Raw genomic sequence first — 24,987 nt, 5'->3', positions numbered from 1 at the left:
AGAAACTCCTACTTAGACTTTCCGCAACAAGAAACTACGCAACAAGAAACTCCACAACTTGAGACTTCGCAACTAGAAACTCCACAACTAGAAACTCCACAACTAGAAACTCCACAACTAGAAACTCCACAACCAGAAACTCCGCAACAAAAACTCCACAGCTAGAAAGTCCGCAACTAGAAACTCAGCAACTAGAAGCTCCGCAACTAGAAACTCCACAGCTAGAAACCTTACTACTTGAAACACCACCACTAGATACTCCAAAACTACGAATTCCACAACAAGAAACTCCACAACTAGAAACTCCGCAACTAGAAACTCCGCAACTAGGAACTCCACAACTTGAGATTTTGCAACTAGAAACTCAACCACTGGAAACTCCACAACTAGAAACTCCTCAACTAAAACTCCACACCTTGAAACACCACAACTAGATACTCCACAACTACAAACTCCACAACTAGAAACTCCACAAGTAGAAAACTCCACAACTAGAAACTCTGCAACTAGAAACTACGCGACTAGAAACTCCAGAGCTAGAAACTTCACTACTTGAAACACTACAACTAGATACTCCAAAACTACGAATTCCACAACAATAAACTCCAACACCAGAAACTCCGCAACTAGAAACTCCACAACTTGAAACACCACAACTAGATTGTCTAGAAACTCCACAACTTGAGACTTTGCAACTAGAAAACTCCGCAACTAGAACTTCTGCAACCAGAACCTCCGCAACTAGAAACTCCACAGCTAGAAACCTTACTACTTGAAACACCACAACTAGATACTCCAAAACTACGAATTCCACAACAAGAAACTCCACAACTACAAACTCCGCAACTAGAAACTCCGCAACTAGGAACTCCACAACTTGAGATTTTGCAACTAGAAACTCGGCAACTAGAAACTCAACCACTAGAAACTCCACAACTAGAAACTCCTCAACTAAAACTCCACAACTTGAAACACCACAACTAGATACTCCACAACTACAAACTCCACAACTAGAAACTCCACAACTAGAAAACTCCACAACTAGAAACTCTGCAACTAGAAACTCCGCGACTAGAAACTCCACAGCTAAAAACTTCACTACTTGAAACACTACAACTAGATACTCCAAAACTACGAATTCCACAACAATAAACTCCAACACTAGAAACTCCGCAACTAGAAACTCCACAACTTGAAACACCACAACTAGATTCTCTAGAAACTCCACAACTAGAAACTCCACAACTTGAAACTCCGTGACTACAAATTCCACAACTAGAAACTCGACAACTTGAAACCCAACAAATAGATACTCCACAACTACGGACTTCACAACTAGAAACTCCAACACTGGAAACTCCACAACCAGAAACTCCGCAACTAAAAACTTCACAACTAGAAACTCCACAACATTAGACTTCGCAACTAGAAAATCCACAACTAGAGACTCCACAACTAGGAACTCCACAACTAGAGACTCCACAACCAGAAACTCCACAGCTAGAAACTCCACAACTTGAGACTTCGCATTTAGAGACTCGGCAACTAGAAACTCAAAAACTAGAAACTCCACAACTAGAAACTCCACAACTAGAAACTCCACAACTTGAAACACCACAACTAGATACTCCACAACTACAAATTTCACTACTAGAAGCTCCACAACTAAAACTCCGCAACTATAAACTCCGCAACTAGAAACTCCACAGCTAGAAAGTCCGCAACTAGAAACTCCACAACTAGAAACTCCACAACTAGAAACTCCACAACTAGAAACTCCGCAACAAAAACTCCACAGCTAGAAAGTCCGCAACTAGAAACTCAGCAACTAGAAGCTCCGCAACTAGAAACTCCACAGCTAGAAACCTTACTACTTGAAACACCACCACTAGATACTCCAAAACTACGAATTCCACAACAAGAAACTCCACAACTAGAAACTCCGCAACTAGAAACTCCGCAACTAGGAACTCCACAACTTGAGATTTTGCAACTAGAAACTCAACCACTAGAAACTCCACAACTAGAAACTCCTCAACTAAAACTCCACACCTTGAAACACCACAACTAGATACTCCACAACTACAAACTCCACAACTAGAAACTCCACAACTAGAAAACTCCACAACTAGAAACTCTGCAACTAGAAACTCCGCGACTAGAAACTCCACAGCTAGAAACTTCACTACTTGAAACACTACAACTAGATACTCCAAAACTACGAATTCCACAACAATAAACTCCAACACTAGAAACTCCGCAACTAGAAACTCCACAACTTGAAACACCACAACTAGATTGTCTAGAAACTCCACAACTAGAAACTCCACAACTTGAAACTCCGTGACTACAAATTCCACAACTGGAAACTCCACAACTTGAAACCCAACAAATAGATACTCCACAACTACGGACTCCACAACTAAAAACTCCAACACTGGAAACTCCACAACCAGAAACTCCGCCACTAAAAACTCCGCAACTAGAAACTCCACAGCTAAAAAGTCCAAAGCTAGAAATTCCACAATTAGAAACTCCACAACTAAAGACTCCGCAACTAGAAAACTCCGCAACTATAAACTCTGCAACTAGACAATCCGCAACTAGGAACTCTACAACTACAAAATCCACAACTAAAAACTTCACAACTTTAAACTCCACAACTAGATACTCCACAACTACAAACTCCACAACTTGAAACTCCACAACTAGATACTCCACAACTACAAACTCAACAACTACAAACTCCACAACTTGAAACTCCGCAACTAGAAACTCGATAACCAGAAACTCCACTACTAGAAAACTCTGCAACTAGAAACTGTGCAACTAGAAACTCCGCAACTAGAAACTCCACAGCTAGAAACTTCACTACTTGAAACACCACGACTAGATACTTCAAAACTACGAATTCCACAACTACGAACCCCACAACTACAAACTCCACAACTAGAAACTTCACAACTAGAAACTCCACAACTTGAAACTCCATAACTAGAAACTCAACTACTAGAAAACTCCGCAACTAGAAACACTGCAACTGGAAACTCCGCAACAAGAATCTCCACAGCTAGAAACTCCACAACTACGAACTTCACAAATACGAACCCCACAACTACAAACTCCACAACTAGAAACTTCACAACTAGAAACTCCACAACATTAGACTTCGCAACTAGAAAATCCACAGCTAGAGACTCCACAACTAGGAACTCCACAACTAGAAACTCAACAACCAGAAACTCCACAGCTGGAAACTCCACAACTTGAGACTTCGCATTTAGAGACTCGGCAACTAGAAACTCAAAAACTAGAAACTCCACAACTAGAAACTCCACAACTTGAAACACCACAACTAGATACTCCACAACTACAAATTTCACTACTAGAAGCTCCACAACTAAAACTCCGCAACTATAAACTCCGCCACTAGAATCTCCACAGCTAGAAAGTCCGCAACTAGATACACTGCAACTAGAAACTCCGCAACTAGACACTCAGCAACTAAAAACTCTACAACTTCAAAATCCACTACTAGAAACTCCCCAACTTGAAACTCCACAACTACAAACACTGCAACTAGAAACTCCGCAACTAGAAACTCCACAACTAGAAACTCCACAACTTGAAACACCACAACTAGATACTCCACAACTACAAATTTCACTACTAGAAACTCCACAACTAAAACTCCGCAACTGTAAACTCCGCAACTAGAAACTCCACAGCTAGAAAGTCCGCAACAATATACACTGCAACTAGAAACTCCGCAACTAGACACCCAGCAGCTAGGAACTCTACAGCTTCAAAATCCACTACTAGAAACTCCCCAACTTGAAACTTCACAACAAGATACTCCACAACTACAAATTCCGCAACTAGAAACTCCGCAACTAGAAACTCCACAATTTGAAACTCCACAACTAATAAACTCCGCAACTAGAAAATCTGCAACTAGAAACTCCGCCCCTAGAAACTCCACAGCTAGAAACTTCACTACTTGAAACACCACGACTAGATACTACACAACTACGAATTCCACAACTAGAAACTCCACAGCTAGAATGTCCACAACTAGAAACTCTGCAACTAGAAACTCCACAACTAGAAACTGCACAGATAGAAAATCCACCACTAGAAACTCCACAACTAGCAACTCCACAACTACAGACTCCGCAACTAGAAAACTGCGCAACTAGAAACTCTTCTTAGACTTTCCGCAACAAGAAACTACGCAACAAGAAACTCCACAACTTGAGACTTCGCAACTAGAAACTCCACAACTAGAAACTCCCCAACTAGAAACTCCACAACTAGAAACTCCACAACTAGAAACTCCGCAACAAAAACTCCACAGCTAGAAAGTCCGCAACTAGAAACTCAGCAACTAGAAGCTCCGCAACTAGAAACTCCACAGCTAGAAACCTTACTACTTGAAACACCACCACTAGATACTCCAAAACTACGAATTCCACAACAAGAAACTCCACAACTAGAAACTCCGCAACTAGAAACTCCGCAACTAGGAACTCCACAACTTGAGATTTTGCAACTAGAAACTCAACCACTAGAAACTCCACAACGAGAAACTCCTTAACTAAAACTCCACACCTTGAAACACCACAACTAGATACTCCACAACTACAAACTCCACAACTAGAAACTCCACAACTAGAAAACTCCACAACTAGAAACTCTGCAACTAGAAACTACGCGACTAGAAACTCCAGAGCTAGAAACTTCACTACTTGAAACACTACAACTAGATACTCCAAAACTACGAATTCCACAACAATAAACTCCAACACTAGAAACTCCGCAACTAGAAACTCCACAACTTGAAACACCACAACTAGATTGTCTAGAAACTCCACAACTTGAGACTTTGCAACTAGAAAACTCCGCAACTAGAACTTCTGCAACCAGAACCTCCGCAACTAGAAACTCCACAGCTAGAAACCTTACTACTTGAAACACCACAACTAGATACTCCAAAACTACGAATTCCACAACAAGAAACTCCACAACTACAAACTCCCCAACTAGAAACTCCGCAACTAGGAACTCCACAACTTGAGATTTTGCAACTAGAAACTCGGCAACTAGAAACTCAACCACTAGAAACTCCACAACTAGAAACTCCTCAACTAAAACTCCACAACTTGAAACACCACAACTAGATACTCCACAACTACAAACTCCACAACTAGAAACTCCACAACTAGAAAATTCCACAACTAGAAACTCTGCAACTAGAAACTCCGCGACTAGAAACTCCACAGCTAAAAACTTCACTACTTGAAACACTACAACTAGATACTCCAAAACTACGAATTCCACAACAATAAACTCCAACACTAGAAACTCCGCAACTAGAAACTCCACAACTTGAAACACCACAACTAGATTCTCTAGAAACTCCACAACTAGAAACTCCACAACTTGAAACTCCGTGACTACAAATTCCACAACTAGAAACTCCACAACTTGAAACCCAACAAATAGATACTCCACAACTACGGACTTCACAACTAGAAACTCCAACACTGGAAACTCCACAACCAGAAACTCCGCAACTAAAAACTCCGCAACTAGAAACTCCACAGCTAAAAAATTCACAGCTAGAAATTCCACAACTAAAGACTCCGCAACTAGAAAACTCCGCAACTATAAACTCCGCAACTAGACAATCCGCAACTAGGAACTCTACAGCTACAAAATCCACAACTAAAAACTTCCCAACTTTAAACTCCACAACTATATACTCCACAACTACAAACTCCACAACTACAAACTCCACAACTTGAAAATCTGCAACTACAAACTCCGCCACTACAATCTCCACAACTGGAAAACTCTGCAACTAGAAACTCTGCAACTAGAAACTCCGCAACAAGAAACTCCACAGCTAGAAACTCCACAACTACGAACTTCACAACTACGAACCCCACAACTACAAACTCCACAACTAGAAACTTCACAACTAGAGACTCCACAACATTAGACTTCGCAACTAGAAAATCCACAACTAGAGACTCCACAACTAGGAACTCCACAACTAGAGACTCCACAACCAGAAACTCCACAGCTAGAAACTCCACAACTTGAGACTTCGCATTTAGAGACTCGGCAACTAGAAACTCAAAAACTAGAAACTCCACAACTAGAAACTCCACAACTAGAAACTCCACAACTAGAAACTCCACAACTTGAAACACCACAACTAGATACTCCACAACTACAAATTTCACTACTAGAAGCTCCACAACTAAAACTCCGCAACTATAAACTCCGCAACTAGAAACTCCACAGCTAGAAAGTCCGCAACTAGATACACTGCAACTAGAAACTCCGCAACTAGACACCCAGCAGCTAGGAACTCTACAGCTTCAAAATCCACTACTAGAAACTCCCCAACTTGAAACTTCACAACAAGATACTCCACAAGTACAAACTCCGCAACTAGAAACTCCGCAACTAGAAACTCCACAACTTGAAACTCCACAACTAATAAACTCCGCAACTAGAAAATCTGCAACTAGAAACTCCGCCACTAGGAACTCCACAGCTAGAAACTTCACTACTTGAAACACCACGACTAGATACTCCACAACTACGAATTCCACAACTAGAAACTCCACAGCTAGAAAGTCCACAACTAGAAACTCTGCAACTAGAAACTCCACAACTAGAAACTGCACAGATAGAAAATCCACCACTAGAAACTCCACAACTAGCAACTCCACAACTACAGACTCCGCAACTAGAAAACTGCGCAACTAGAAACTCCTACTTAGACTTTCCGCAACAAGAAACTACGCAACAAGAAACTCCACAACTTGAGACTTCGCAACTAGAAACTCCACAACTAGAAACTCCACAACTAGAAACTCCACAACTAGAAACTCCACAACTAGAAACTCCGCAACAAAAACTCCACAGCTAGAAAGTCCGCAACTAGAAACTCAGCAACTAGAAGCTCCGCAACTAGAAACTCCACAGCTAGAAACCTTACTACTTGAAACACCACCACTAGATACTCCAAAACTACGAATTCCACAACAAGAAACTCCACAACTAGAAACTCCGCAACTAGAAACTCCGCAACTAGGAACTCCACAACTTGAGATTTTGCAACTAGAAACTCAACCACTAGAAACTCCACAACTAGAAACTCCTCAACTAAAACTCCACACCTTGAAACACCACAACTAGATACTCCACAACTACAAACTCCACAACTAGAAACTCCACAACTAGAAAACTCCACAACTAGAAACTCTGCAACTAGAAACTCCGCGACTAGAAACTCCACAGCTAGAAACTTCACTACTTGAAACACTACAACTAGATACTCCAAAACTACGAATTCCACAACAATAAACTCCAACACTAGAAACTCCGCAACTAGAAACTCCACAACTTGAAACACCACAACTAGAGTGTCTAGAAACTCCACAACTAGAAACTCCAACACTTGAAACTCCGTTACTACAAATTCCACAACTGGAAACTCCACAACTTGAAACCCAACATATAGATACTCCACAACTACGGACTCCACAACTAGAAACTCCAACACTGGAAACTCCACAACCAGAAACTCCGCCACTAAAAACTCCGCAACTAGAAACTCCACAGCTAAAAAGTCCACAGCTAGAAATTCCACAATTAGAAACTCCACAACCAAAGACTCCGCAACTAGAAAACTCCGCAACTATAAACTCCGCAACTAGACAATCCGCAACTAGGAACTCTACAACTACAAAATCCACAACTAAAAACTTCACAACTTTAAACTCCACAACTAGATACTCCACAACTACAAACTCCACAACTTGAAACTCCACAACTAGATACTCCACAACTACAAACTCAACAACTACAAACTCCACAACTTGAAACTCCGCAACTACAAACTCCATAACCAGAAACTCCACTACTAGAAAACTCTGCAACTAGAAACTCTGCAACTAGAAACTCCGCAACTAGAAACTCCACAGCTAGAAACTTCACTACTTGAAACACCACAACTAGATACTTCAAAACTACGAATTCCACAACTACGAACCCCACAACTACAAACTCCACAACTAGAAACTTCACAACTAGAAACTCCACAACTAGAAACTCCACAACTTGAAACTCCATAACTAGAAACTCAACTACTAGAAAACTCTGCAACTAGAAACTCTGCAACTAGAAACTCCGCAACTAAAAACTCCACAGCTAGAAACTTCACTGCTTGAAACACCACAACTAGAAACTCTGCAAGTAGAAACTGCGCAACTAGAAACTCCACAGCTAGAAACTTCACAACTTGAAACCCAACAAATAGATACTCCACAACTACGGACTCCACAACTAGAAACTCCAACACTAGAAACTCCACAACCAGAAACTCCGCAACTAAAACCTCCGCAAACAGAAACTCCACAGCTAAAAAATCCACAGCTAGAAATTCCACAACTAGCCTTTCCACAACTAAAGACTCCGGAACTAGAAAACTCCGCAACTAGAAACTCCCAACTAGACTTTCCGCAACAAGAAACTCCCCAACTAGAAACTCCACAACTTGAGACTTCGAAACTACAAACTCCACAACTAGAAACTCCACAACTAGAAACTCCACAACTAGAAACTCCACCACTAGAAACTCCGCAACTAGAAACTCCACAGCTAGAAAGTTCGCAACTAGAAACTCTGCAACTAGAAACTCCGCAACTAGAAACTCCAGAGCTAGAAATTCCACAACTACAACCTCCACAACTAGAGACTCCACAACTAGAAACTCCACAACTATGAGTACCACAACTACGAACCCCGCCACTACAAACTCAACAACTAGAAATTCCACAACTAGAAACTCAACAACTTTAGACTTGCCAACGAGAAACTCCACAACTAGAGACTCCGCAACTACGAACTCCGCAACTAGAAACTCCACAGCTAGAAACTCCACAGCTAGAAACTCCACAACTACAAACTCCACAACTAGAGACTCCACAACTAGAAAGTCCGCAACTAGAAACTGCAACTAGAAACTCCGCAACTAGAAACTCCACAGCTAGAAACTCCACCACTAGAAACTCCACAACTGGCAACTCCACAATTACAGACTCCGGAATAAGAAAACTCCGCAACTAGAAACTCCCAACTTGACACTCCGCAACTAGGAACTCTACAACTTCAAAATCCACAACTAGAAACTCCACAACTTGAAACTCCGCAACTAGATACTCCACAACTACAAACTCCACAACTACAAACTCCACAACTTCAAACTCCGCAACTAGAAACTCCACAACTAGAAACTCCAAAACTAGAAACTCCACAGCTAGAAAATCCACCACTAGAAACTCCACAACTAGCAACTCCACAACAACAGACTCCGCAATAAGAAAACTCCGCAACTAGAAACTCCACAACTAGACAATCCGAACTAAGAACTCTACAACTTCAAAATCCACAACTAAAAACTTCACAACTTGAAACTCCACAACTAGATACTCCACAACTACAAACTCCACAACTAGAAACTCCACTACTTGAAACTCCGCAACTAGAAACTCCGCCACTACAATCTCCACAACTGGAAAACTCCGCAACTAGAAACTCTGCAACTAGAAACTCCGCAACTAGAAACTCCAGAGCTAGAAGCTCCACAACTACAAACTCCACAACTAGAGACTCCACAACTAGAAACTCCACAACTACGAGTACCACAACTACGAACCCCACGACTACAAACTCAACAACTAGAAATTCCACAACTAGAAACTCCACAGCTAGAGACTCCACAACTACGAACTCCGCAACTAGCAACTCCACAGCTAGAAACTCCACAGCTAGAAACTCCACAACTACAAACTCCACAACTAGAGACTCCACAACTAGAAAGTCCGCAACTAGAAACTCTGCAACTAGAAACTCCGCAACTAGAAACTCCACAGCTAGAAAATTCACCACTAGAAACTCCACAACTAGCAACTCCACAACAACAGACTCCGCAATAAGAAAACTCCGCAACTAGAAACTCCCAACTTGACACTCCGCAACTAGGAACTCTACAACTTCAAAATCCACAACTAAAACCTCACACCTTGAAACTCCACAACTAGTTACTCCACAACTACAAACTCAACAACTACAAACTCCGTAACTTGAAACTCCGCAACTAGAAACTCCATAACCAGAAACTCCACTACTAGAAAACTCCGCAACTATAAACTCCACAGCTAGAAACTCCACAACTTGAGACTTTGCAACTAGAAACTCGGCAACTAGAAACCGAACAACTAGAAACTCCACAACTAGAAAGTCCACAACTTGAAACACAACAGATAGATACTCCACAACTACGAATTCCACAACTAGAAACTCCACAATTAGAAACTCCGCAACTAGAAACTCTGCACCTAGAAACTCTACAGCTAGAAACTCCACAACTTGAGACTTTACAACTAGAAACTCGACAACTAGAAACCCAACAACTAGAAACTCGACAACTAGAACCTCCACAACTTGAAACTCCACAACTTGAAACACAACTAATAGATACTCCACAACTACAAATTCCACAACTAGAAACTCCACAACTAGAAACTCCGCAATAAGAAACTCCGCAACTAGAAACTCCATCACTAGAAACTCCACAACCAGAAACTCGGCAAGAAGAAACTCCGCAACTAGAAACTCGACAACTTGAAACTTCGCAACTAGAAACTCCACAACTAGAAACTCCACAACTAGAGACTCCACAACTAGAAACTCCACAGCTAGAAAATCCACCTCTGGGAACTCCGCAACTAGCAACTCCACAACCACAGACTCCGCAACTAGAAAACTCCACAACTAGAAACTCTCAACCAGAGACACTGCAACTAGGAACTCTACAACTTCAAAATCCACAACTAGAACTCCACAACTTGAAACTCCACAACTAGATACTCCACAACTAGAAACTCCATCACTAGAAACTCCACAACCAGAAACTTGGCAACAAGAAACTCCGCAACTAGAAACTCCACAACTTGCGACTTTACAACTAGAAAACTCCGCAACTAGAAACTCTGCAACCAGAAACTCCGCAACTAGAAACTCCACAGCTAGAAACTTCAGTACTTGAAACAATACAACTAGATACTCCAAAACTACGAATTCCACAACTAGAAATTCCGCAACTAGAAACTCCGCAACTAGAAACTCCGCAACTAGAAACTCCACAGCTGGAAATTCCACAACTTGAGATTTTGCTACTAGAAACTCGGCAACTAGAAACTCAACTACTAGAAACTCCACAACTAGAAACTTCTCAACTAAAAACTCCACAATTTGAAACACCACAACTAGATACTCCACAACTAGAAACTCCACAACTAGAAACTCCACAACTAGAAACTCCACAACTTGAAACTCCATAACTAGAAACTCCACTACTAGAAAACTCCACAACTAGAAACTCTGCAACTAGAAACTCCGCAACTAGAAACTCCACAGCTAGAAACTTCACTACTTGAAACACTACAACTAGATCCTCCAAAACTACGAATTCCACAACAATAAACTCCAACACTAGAAACTCCGCAACTAGAAACTCCAAAACTAGAAACTCCACAACTTTAAACACTACAACTAGATTCTCTAGAAACTCCACACCTAGAAACTCCACAACTTGAAACTCCGCAACTACAAACTCCACAACTAGAAACTCCACAACTTGAAACTCCGCAACTAGAAACTCCGCCACTACAATCTCCACAACTGGAAAACTCCGCAACTAGAAACTCTGCAACTAGAAACTCTGCGACTAGAAACTCCAGAGCTAGAAGCTCCACAACTACAAACTCCACAACTAGAAACTCCACAACTACGAGTACCACAACTACGAACCCCACAACTACAAACTCAACAACTAGAAATTCCACAACTAGAAACTCAACAACTTTAGACTTCGCAACTAGAAACTCCACAGCTAGATAATCCACAACTACGAACTCCGCAACTAGAAGCTCCACAGCTAGAAACTCCACAGCTAGAAACTGCACAACTACAAACTCCACAACTAGAGACTCCACAACTAGAAAGTCCGCAACTAGAAACTCTGCAACTAGAAACTCCGCAACTAGAAACTCCAAAGCTAGAAAATCCACCACTAGAAACTCCACAACTAGCAACTCCACAACAACAGACTCCGCAACTAGAAACTCCCAACTTGACACTCCGCAACTAGGAACTCTACGACTTCAAAATCCACAACTAGAAACTCCACAACTTGAAACTCCACAACTAGATACTCCACAACTACAAACTCAACAACTACAAACTCCACAACTTGAAACTCCACAACTAGAAACTTCATAACCAGAAACTCCACTACTAGAAAACTCTGCAACTAGAAACTCTGCAACTAGAAACTCCACAACTAGAAACTCCTCAACTAAAACTCCACAACTTGAAACACCACAACTAGATACTCCACAACTACAAACTCCACAACTAGAAACTCCACAACTAGAAAACTCCACAACTAGAAACTCTGCAACTAGAAACTCCGCGACTAGAAACTCCACAGCTAAAAACTTCACTACTTGAAACACTACAACTAGATACTCCAAAACTACGAATTCCACAACAATAAACTCCAACACTAGAAACTCCGCAACTAGAAACTCCACAACTTGAAACACCACAACTAGATTCTCTAGAAACTCCACAACTAGAAACTCCACAACTTGAAACTCCGTGACTTCAAATTCCACAACTAGAAACTCCACAACTTGAAACCCAACAAATAGATACTCCACAACTACGGACTTCACAACTAGAAACTCCAACACTGGAAACTCCACAACCAGAAACTCCGCAACTAAAAACTCCGCAACTAGAAACTCCACAGCTGAAAAATCCACAGCTAGAAATTCCACAACTAAAGACTCCGCAACTAGAAAACTCCGCAACTATAAACTCCGCAACTAGACAATCCGCAACTAGGAACTCTACAACTACAAAATCCACAACTAAAAACTTCCCAACTTTAAACTCCACAACTATATACTCCACAACTACAAACTCCACAACTTGAAAATCTGCAACTACAAACTCCGCCACTACAATCTCCACAACTGGAAAACTCTGCAACTAGAAACTCTGCAAGTAGAAACTGCGCAACTAGAAACTCCACAGCTAGAAACTTCACTACTTGAAACACTACAACTAGATACTCCAAAACTACGAATTCCACAACAAACTCCAACACTAGAATCTCCGTCTCAAAAAACTCCACAACTAGAAACTCCACAACTTGAAACTCCGCAACTACAAATTCCACAACTAGAAACTCCACAACTTGAAACCCAACAAATAGATACTCCACAACTACGGACTCCACAACTAGAAACTCCAACACTAGAAACTCCACAACCAGAAACTCCGCAACTAAAACCTCCGCAAATAGAAACTCCACAGCTAAAAAATCCACAGCTAGAAATTCCACAACTAGCCTTTCCACAACTAAAGACTCCGGAACTAGAAAACTCCACAACTAGAAACTCCCAACTAGACTTTCCGCAACAAGAAACTCCCCAACTAGAAACTCCACAACTTGAGACTTCGAAACTACAAACTCCACAACAAGAAACTCCACAACTAGAAACTCCACAACTAGAAACTCCACCACTAGAAACTCCGCAACTAGAAACTCCACAGCTAGAAAGTTCGCAACTAGAAACTCTGCAACTAGAAACTCCGCAACTAGAAACTCCAGAGCTAGAAATTCCACAACTACAACCTCCACAACTAGAGACTCCACAACTAGAAACTCCACAACTACGAGTACCACAACTACGAACCCCGCAACTACAAACTCAACAACTAGAAATTCCACAACTAGAAACTCAACAACTTTAGACTTGCCAACAAGAAATTCCACAACTAGAGACTCCGCAACTACGAACTCCGCAACTAGAAACTCCACAGCTAGAAACTCCACAGCTAGAAACTCCACAACTAGAAACTTCACAACTAGAAACTCCACAACTTGAAACTCCATAACTAGAAACTCAACTACTAGAAAACTCCGCAACTAGAAACACTGCAACTGGAAACTCCGCAACAAGAATCTCCACAGCTAGAAACTCCACAACTACGAACTTCACAAATACGAACCCCACAACTACAAACTCCACAACTAGAAACTTCACAACTAGAAACTCCACAACATTAGACTTCGCAACTAGAAAATCCACAGCTAGAGACTCCACAACTAGGAACTCCACAACTAGAGACTCCACAACCAGAAACTCCACAGCTGGAAACTCCACAACTTGAGACTTCGCATTTAGAGACTCGGCAACTAGAAACTCAAAAACTAGAAACTCCACAACTAGAAACTCCACAACTTGAAACACCACAACTAGATACTCCACAACTACAAATTTCACTACTAGAAGCTCCACAACTAAAACTCCGCAACTATAAACTCCGCCACTAGAATCTCCACAGCTAGAAAGTCCGCAACTAGATACACTGCAACTAGAAACTCCGCAACTAGACACTCAGCAACTAAAAACTCTACAACTTCAAAATCCACTACTAGAAACTCCCCAACTTGAAACTCCACAACTACAAACACTGCAACTAGAAACTCCGCAACTAGAAACTCCACAACTAGAAACTCCACAACTTGAAACACCACAACTAGATACTCCACAACTACAAATTTCACTACTAGAAACTCCACAACTAAAACTCCGCAACTGTAAACTCCGCAACTAGAAACTCCACAGCTAGAAAGTCCGCAACAATATACACTGCAACTAGAAACTCCGCAACTAGACACCCAGCAGCTAGGAACTCTACAGCTTCAAAATCCACTACTAGAAACTCCCCAACTTGAAACTTCACAACAAGATACTCCACAACTACAAATTCCGCAACTAGAAACTCCGCAACTAGAAACTCCACAATTTGAAACTCCACAACTAATAAACTCCGCAACTAGAAAATCTGCAACTAGAAACTCCGCCACTAGAAACTCCACAGCTAGAAACTTCACTACTTGAAACACCACGACTAGATACTCCACAACTACGAATTCCACAACTAGAAACTCCACAGCTAGAATGTCCACAACTAGAAACTCTGCAACTAGAAACTCCACAACTAGAAACTGCACAGATAGAAAATCCACCACTAGAAACTCCACAACTAGCAACTCTACAACTACAGACTCCGCAACTAGAAAACTGCGCAACTAGAAACTCTTCTTAGACTTTCCGCAACAAGAAACTACGCAACAAGAAACTCCACAACTTGAGACTTCGCAACTAGAAACTCCACAACTAGAAACTCCCCAACTAGAAACTCCACAACTAGAAACTCCACAACTAGAAACTCCGCAACAAAAACTCCACAGCTAGAAAGTCCGCAACTAGAAACTCAGCAACTAGAAGCTCCGCAACTAGAAACTCCACAGCTAGAAACCTTACTACTTGAAACACCACCACTAGATACTCCAAAACTACGAATTCCACAACAAGAAACTCCACAACTAGAAACTCCGCAACTAGAAACTCCGCAACTAGGAACTCCACAACTTGAGATTTTGCAACTAGAAACTCAACCACTAGAAACTCCACAACGAGAAACTCCTCAACTAAAACTCCACACCTTGAAACACCACAACTAGATACTCCACAACTACAAACTCCACAACTAGAAACACCACAACTAGAAAACTCCACAACTAGAAACTCTGCAACTAGAAACTACGCGACTAGAAACTCCAGAGCTAGAAACTTCACTACTTGAAACACTACAACTAGATACTCCAAAACTACGAATTCCACAACAATAAACTCCAACACTAGAAACTCCGCAACTAGAAACTCCACAACTTGAAACACCACAACTAGATTGTCTAGAAACTCCACAACTTGAGACTTTGCATCTAGAAAACTCCGCAACTAGAACTTCTGCAACCAGAACCTCCGCAACTAGAAACTCCACAGCTAGAAACCTTACTACTTGAAACACCACAACTAGATACTCCAAAACTACGAATTCCACAACAAGAAACTCCACAACTACAAACTCCGCAACTAGAAACTCCGCAACTAGGAACTCCACAACTTGAGATTTTGCAACTAGAAACTCGGCAACTAGAAACTCAACCACTAGAAACTCCACAACTAGAAACTCCTCAACTAAAACTCCACAACTTGAAACACCACAACTAGATACTCCACAACTACAAACTCCACAACTAGAAACTCCACAACTAGAAAACTCCACAACTAGAAACTCTGCAACTAGAAACTCCGCGACTAGAAACTGCACAGCTAAAAACTTCACTACTTGAAACACTACAACTAGATACTCCAAAACTACGAATTCCACAACAATAAACAATACTAGAAACTCCGCAACTAGAAACTCCACAACTTGAAACACCACAACTAGATTCTCTAGAAACTCCACAACTAGAAACTCCACAACTTGAAACTCCGTGACTACAAATTCCACAACTAGAAACTCCACAACTTGAAACCCAACAAATAGATACTCCACAACTACGGACTTCACAACTAGAAACTCCAACTTTGGAAACTCCACAACCAGAAACTCCGCAACTAAAAACTCCGCAACTAGAAACTCCACAGCTAAAAAATTCACAGCTAGAAATTCCACAACTAAAGACTCCGCAACTAGAAAACTCCGCAACTCTAAACTCCGCAACTAGACAATCCGCAACTAGGAACTCTACAACTACAAAATCCACAACTAAAAACTTCCCAACTTTAAACTCCACAACTATATACTCCACAACTACAAACTCCACAACTACAAACTCCACAACTTGAAAATCTGCAACTACAAACTCCGCCACTACAATCTCCACAACTGGAAAACTCTGCAACTAGAAACTCTGCAACTAGAAACTCCGCAACAAGAAACTCCACAGCTAGAAACTCCACAACTACGAACTTCACAACTACGAACCCCACAACTACAAACTCCACAACTAGAAACTTCACAACTAGAGACTCCACAACATTAGACTTCGCAACTAGAAAATCCACAACAAGAGACTCCACAACTAGGAACTCCACAACTAGAGACTCCACAACCAGAAACTCCACAGCTAGAAACTCCACAACTTGAGACTTCGCATTTAGAGACTCGGCAAATAGAAACTCAAAAACTAGAAACTCCACAACTAGAAACTCCACAACTAGAAACTCCACAACTAGAAACTCCACAACTTGAAACACCACAACTAGATACTCCACAACTACAAATTTCACTACTAGAAGCTCCACAACTAAAACTCCGCAACTATAAACTCCGCAACTAGAAACTCCACAGCTAGAAAGTCCGCAACTAGATACACTGCAACTAGAAACTCCGCAACTAGACACCCAGCAGCTAGGAACTCTACAGCTTCAAAATCCACTACTAGAAACTCCCCAACTTGAAACTTCACAACAAGATACTCCACAACTACAAACTCCGCAACTAGAAACTCCGCAACTAGAAACTCCACAACTTGAAACTCCACAACTAATAAACTCCGCAACTAGAAAATCTGCAACTAGAAACTCCGCCACTAGAAACTCCATGCTAGAGACTTCACTACTTGAAACACCACGACTAGATACTCCACAACTACGAATTCCACAACTAGAAACTCCACAGCTAGAAAGTCCACAACTAGAAACTCTGCAACTAGAAACTCCACAACTAGAAACTGCACAGATAGAAAATCCACCACTAGAAACTCCACAACTAGCAACTCCACAACTACAGACTCCGCAACTAGAAAACTGCGCAACTAGAAACTCCTACTTAGACTTTCCGCAACAAGAAACTACGCAACAAGAAACTCCACAACTTGAGACTTCGCAACTAGAAACTCCACAACTAGAAACTCCACAACTAGAAACTCCACAACTAGAAACTCCACAACTAGAAACTCCGCAACAAAAACTCCACAGCTAGAAAGTCCGCAACTAGAAACTCAGCAACTAGAAGCTCCGCAACTAGAAACTCCACAGCTAGAAACCTTACTACTTGAAACACCACCACTAGATACTCCAAAACTACGAATTCCACAACAAGAAACTCCACAACTAGAAACTCCGCAACTAGAAACTCCGCAACTAGGAACTCCACAACTTGAGATTTTGCAACTAGAAACTCAACCACTAGAAACTCCACAACTAGAAACTCCTCAACTAAAACTCCACACCTTGAAACACCACAACTAGATACTCCACAACTACAAACTCCACAACTAGAAACTCCACAACTAGAAAACTCCACAACTAGAAACTCTGCAACTAGAAACTCCGCGACTAGAAACTCCACAGCTAGAAACTTCACTACTTGAAACACTACAACTAGATACTCCAAAACTACGAATTCCACAACAATAAACTCCAACACTAGAAACTCCGCAACTAGAAACTCCACAACTTGAAACACCACAACTAGAGTGTCTAGAAACTCCACAACTAGAAACTCCACAACTTGAAACTCCGTGACTACAAATTCCACAACTGGAAACTCCACAACTTGAAACCCAACATATAGATACTCCACAACTACGGACTCCACAACTAGAAACTCCAACACTGGAAACTCCACAACCAGAAACTCCGCCACTAAAAACTCCGCAACTAGAAACTTCACAGCTAAAAAGTCCACAGCTAGAAATTCCACAATTAGAAACTCCACAACCACAGACTCCGCAACTAGAAAACTCCGCAACTATAAACTCCGCAACTAGACAATCCGCAACTAGGAACTCTACAACTACAAAATCCACAACTAAAAACTTCACAACTTTAAACTCCACAACTAGATACTCCACAACTACAAACTCCACAACTTGAAACTCCACAACTAGATACTCCACAACTACAAACTCAACAACTACAAACTCCACAACTTGAAACTCCGCAACTACAAACTCCATAACCAGAAACTCCACTACTAGAAAACTCTGCAACTAGAAACTCTGCAACTAGAAACTCCGCAACTAGAAACTCCACAGCTAGAAACTTCACTACTTGAAACACCACAACTAGATACTTCAAAACTACGAATTCCACAACTACGAACCCCACAACTACAAACTCCACAACTAGAAACTTCACAACTAGAAGCTCCACAACTAGAAACTCCACAACTTGAAACTCCATAACTAGAAACTCAACTACTAGAAAACTCTGCAACTAGAAACTCTGCAACTAGAAACTCCGCAACTAAAAACTCCACAGCTAGAAACTTCACTACTTGAAACACCACAACTAGAAACTCTGCAAGTAGAAACTGCGCAACTAGAAACTCCACAGCTAGAAACTTCACAACTTGAAACCCAACAAATAGATACTCCACAACTACGGACTCCACAACTAGAAACTCCAACACTAGAAACTCCACAACCAGAAACTCCGCAACTAAAACCTCCGCAAACAGAAACTCCACAGCTAAAAAATCCACAGCTAGAAATTCCACAACTAGCCTTTCCACAACTAAAGACTCCGGAACTAGAAAACTCCGCAACTAGAAACTCCCAACTAGACTTTCCGCAACAAGAAACTCCCCAACTAGAAACTCCACAACTTGAGACTTCGAAACTACAAACTCCACAACTAGAAACTCCACAACTAGAAACTCCACAACTAGAAACTCCACCACTAGAAACTCCGCAACTAGAAACTCCACAGCTAGAAAGTTCGCAACTAGAAACTCTGCAACTAGAAACTCCGCAACTAGAAACTCCAGAGCTAGAAATTCCACAACTACAAACTCCACAACTAGAGACTCCACAACTAGAAACTCCACAACTACGAGTACCACAACTACGAACCCCGCAACTACAAACTCAACGACTAGAAATTCCACAACTAGAAACTCAACAACTTTAGACTTGCCAACGAGAAACTCCACAACTAGAGACTCCGCAACTACGAACTCCGCAACTAGAAACTCCACAGCTGGAAACTCCACAGCTAGAAACTCCACAACTACAAACTCCACAACTAGAGACTCCACAGCTAGAAAGTCCGCAACTAGAAACTCTGCAACTAGAAACTCCGAAACTAGAAACTCCACAGCTAGAAACTCCACCACTAGAAACTCCACAACTGGCAACTCCACAATTACAGACTCCGGAATAAGAAAACTCCGCAACTAGAAACTCCCAACTTGACACTCCGCAACTAGGAACTCTACAACTTCAAAATCCACAACTAGAAACTCCACAACTTGAAACTCCACAACTAGATACTCCACAACTACAAACTCCACAACTACAAACTCCACAACTTCAAACTCCGCAACTAGAAACTCCACAACTAGAAACTCCAAAACTGGAAAACTCCGCAACTAGAAACTCTGCAACTAGAAACTCCGCAACTAGAAACTCCAGAGCTAGAAGCTCCACAACTACAAACTCCACAACTAGAGACTCCACAACTAGAAACTCCACAACTACGAGTACCACAACTACGAACCCCACGACTACAAACTCAACAACTAGAAATTCCACAACTAGAAACTCCACAGCTAGAGACTCCACAACAACGAACTCCGCAACTAGCAACTCCACAGCTAGAAACTCCACAGCTAGAAACTCCACAACTACAAACTCCACAACTGAAGACTCCACAACTAGAAAGTCCGCAACTAGAAACTCTGCAACTAGAAACTCCGCAACTAGAAACTCCACAGCTAGAAAATCCACCACTAGAAACTCCACAACTAGCAACTCCACAACAACAGACTCCGCAATAAGAAAACTCCGCAACTAGAAACTCCCAACTTGACACTCCGCAACTAGGAACTCTACAACTTCAAAATCCACAACTAAAACCTCACAACTTGAAACTCCACAACTAGTTACTCCACAACTACAAACTCAACAACTACAAACTCCGTAACTTGAAACTCCGCAACTAGAAACTCCATAACCAGAAACTCCACTACTAGAAAACTCCGCAACTATAAACTCCACAGCTAGAAACTCCACAACTTGAGACTTTGCAACTAGAAACTCGGCAACTAGAAACCGAACAACTAGAAACTCCACAACTAGAAAGTCCACAACTTGAAACACAACAGAAAGATACTCCACAACTACGAATTCCACAACTAGAAACTCCACAATTAGAAACTCCGCAACTAGAAACTCTGCACCTAGAAACTCTACAGCTAGAAACTCCACAACTTGAGACTTTACAACTAGAAACTCGACAACTAGAAACCCAACAACTAGAAACTCGACAACTAGAACCTCCACAACTTGAAACTCCACAACTTGAAACACAACTAATAGATACTCCACAACTACAAATTCCACAACTAGATACTCCACAACTAGAAACTCCGCAATAAGAAACTCCGCAACTAGAAACTCCATCACTAGAAACTCCACAACCAGAAACTCGGCAAGAAGAAACTCCGCAACTAGAAACTCGACAACTTGAAACTTCGCAACTAGAAACTCCACAACTAGAAACTCCACAACTAGAGACTCCACAACTAGAAACTCCACAGCTAGAAAATCCACCTCTGGGAACTCCGCAACTAGCAACTCCACAACCACAGACTCCGCAACTAGAAAACTCCACAACTAGAAACTCTCAACCAGAGACACTGCAACTAGGAACTCTACAACTTCAAAATCCACAACTAGAACTCCACAACTTGAAACTCCACAACTAGATACTCCACAACTAGAAACTCCATCACTAGAAACTCCACAACCAGAAACTTGGCAACAAGAAACTCCGCAACTAGAAACTCCACAACTTGCGACTTTACAACTAGAAAACTCCGCAACTAGAAACTCTGCAACCAGAAACTCCGCAACTAGAAACTCCACAGCTAGAAACTTCACTACTTGAAACAATACAACTAGATACTCCAAAACTACGAATTCCACAACTAGAAATTCCGCAACTAGAAACTCCGCAACTAGAAACTCCACAGCTGGAAATTCCACAACTTGAGATTTTGCTACTAGAAACTCGGCAACTAGAAACTCAACTACTAGAAACTCCACAACTAGAAACTTCTCAACTAAAAACTCCACAATTTGAAACACCACAACTAGATACTCCACAACTAGAAACTCCACAACTAGAAACTCCACAACTAGAAACTCCACAACTTGAAACTCCATAAATAGAAACTCCACTACTAGAAAACTCCACAACTAGAAACTCTGCAACTAGAAACTCCGCAACTAGAAACTCCACAGCTAGAAACTTCACTACTTGAAACACTACAACTAGATCCTCCAAAACTACGAATTCCACAACAATAAACTCCAACACTAGAAACTCCGCAACTAGAAACTCCAAAACTAGAAACTCCTCAACTAGAAACTCCACAACTTTAAACACTACAACTAGATTCTCTAGAAACTCCACACCTAGAAACTCCACAACTTGAAACTCCGCAACTACAAATTCCACAACTAGAAACTCCACAACTTGAAACCCAACAAATAGATACTCCACAACTACAGACTCTACAACTAGAAACTCCAACACTAGAAACTCCACAACCAGAAACTCCGCAAATAGAAACTCCACAGCTAAAAAATCCACAGCTAGAAATTCCACAACTAGAAACTCAACAACTACAGACTCCGCAACTAGAAAACTCCGCAACTAAAAACTCCACAACTAGACAATCCGCAACTAGGAACTCTACAGCTTCAAAATCCACAACTAAAAACTTCACAACTTGAAACTCCACAACTAGATACTCCACAACTACAAACTCCACAACTAGAAACTCCACAAATTGAAACTCCGCAACTAGAAACTCCGCCACTACAATCTCCACAACTGGAAAACTCCGCAACTAGAAACTCTGCAACTAGAAACTCTGCGACTAGAAACTCCAGAGCTAGAAGCTCCACAACTACAAACTCCACAACTAGAAACTCCACAACTACGAGTACCACAACTACGAACCCCACAACTACAAACTCAACAACTAGAAATTCCACAACTAGAAACTCAACAACTTTAGACTTCGCAACTAGAAACTCCACAGCTAGATAATCCACAACTACGAACTCCGCAACTAGAAGCTCCACAGCTAGAAACTCCACAGCTAGAAACTGCACAACTACAAACTCCACAACTAGAGACTCCACAACTAGAAAGTCCGCAACTAGAAACTCTGCAACTAGAAACTCCGCAACTAGAAACTCCAAAGCTAGAAAATCCACCACTAGAAACTCCACAACTAGCAACTCCACAACAACAGACTCCGCAACTAGAAACTCCCAACTTGACACTCCGCAACTAGGAACTCTACGACTTCAAAATCCACAACTAGAAACTCCACAACTTGAAACTCCACAACTAGATACTCCACAACTACAAACTCAACAACTACAAACTCCACAACTTGAAACTCCACAACTAGAAACTCCATAACCAGAAACTCCACTACTAGAAAACTCTGCAACTAGAAACTCTGCAACTAGAAACTCCACAACTAGAAACTCCTCAACTAAAACTCCACAACTTGAAACACCACAACTAGATACTCCACAACTACAAACTCCCCAACTAGAAACTCCACAACTAGAAACTCCACAACTAGAAACTCCGCAACAAAAACTCCACAGCTAGAAAGTCCGCAACTAGAAACTCAGCAACTAGAAGCTCCGCAACTAGAAACTCCACAGCTAGAAACCTTACTACTTGAAACACCACCACTAGATACTCCAAAACTACGAATTCCACAACAAGAAACTCCACAACTAGAAACTCCGCAACTAGAAACTCCGCAACTAGGAACTCCACAACTTGAGATTTTGCAACTAGAAACTCAACCACTAGAAACTCCACAACGAGAAACTCCTCAACTAAAACTCCACACCTTGAAACACCACAACTAGATACTCCACAACTACAAACTCCACAACTAGAAACTCCACAACTAGAAAACTCCACAACTAGAAACTCTGCAACTAGAAACTACGCGACTAGAAACTCCAGAGCTAGAAACTTCACTACTTGAAACACTACAACTAGATACTCCAAAACTACGAATTCCACAACAATAAACTCCAACACTAGAAACTCCGCAACTAGAAACTCCACAACTTGAAACGCCACAACTAGATTGTCTAGAAACTCCACAACTTGAGACTTTGCAACTAGAAGACTCCGCAACTAGAACTTCTGCAACCAGAACCTCCGCAACTAGAAACTCCACAGCTAGAAACCTTACTACTTGAAACACCACAACTAGATACTCCAAAACTACGAATTCCACAACAAGAAACTCCACAACTACAAACTCCGCAACTAGAAACTCCGCAACTAGAGACTCCACAACATTAGACTTCGCAACTAGAAAATCCACAACTAGAAACTCCACAACTAGAAACTCCACAACTAGAAACTCCACAACTAGAAACTCCACAACTTGAAACACCACAACTAGATACTCCACAACTACAAATTTCACTACTAGAAGCTCCACAACTAAAACTCCGCAACTATAAACTCCGCAACTAGAAACTCCACAGCTAGAAAGTCCGCAACTAGATACACTGCAACTAGAAACTCCGCAACTAGACACCCAGCAGCTAGGAACTCTACAGCTTCAAAATCCACTACTAGAAACTCCCCAACTTGAAACTTCACAACAAGATACTCCACAACTACAAACTCCGCAACTAGAAACTCCGCAACTTGAAACTCCACAACTTGAAACTCCACAACTAATAAACTCCGCAACTAGAAAATCTGCAACTAGAAACTCCGCCACTAGAAACTCCACAGCTAGAAACTTCACTACTTGAAACACCACGACTAGATACTCCACAACTACGAATTCCACAACTAGAAACTCCACAGCTAGAAAGTCCACAACTAGAAACTCTGCAACTAGAAACTCCACAACTAGAAACTGCACAGATAGAAAATCCACCACTAGAAACTCCAC

This window comes from Rhipicephalus microplus, unplaced genomic scaffold (genome assembly GCF_043290135.1).
Source record: "Rhipicephalus microplus isolate Deutch F79 unplaced genomic scaffold, USDA_Rmic scaffold_14, whole genome shotgun sequence".
In the NCBI taxonomy this organism is placed as follows: Eukaryota; Metazoa; Arthropoda; class Arachnida; order Ixodida; family Ixodidae; genus Rhipicephalus; species Rhipicephalus microplus.
This window is presented reverse-complemented; position numbering follows the sequence as displayed.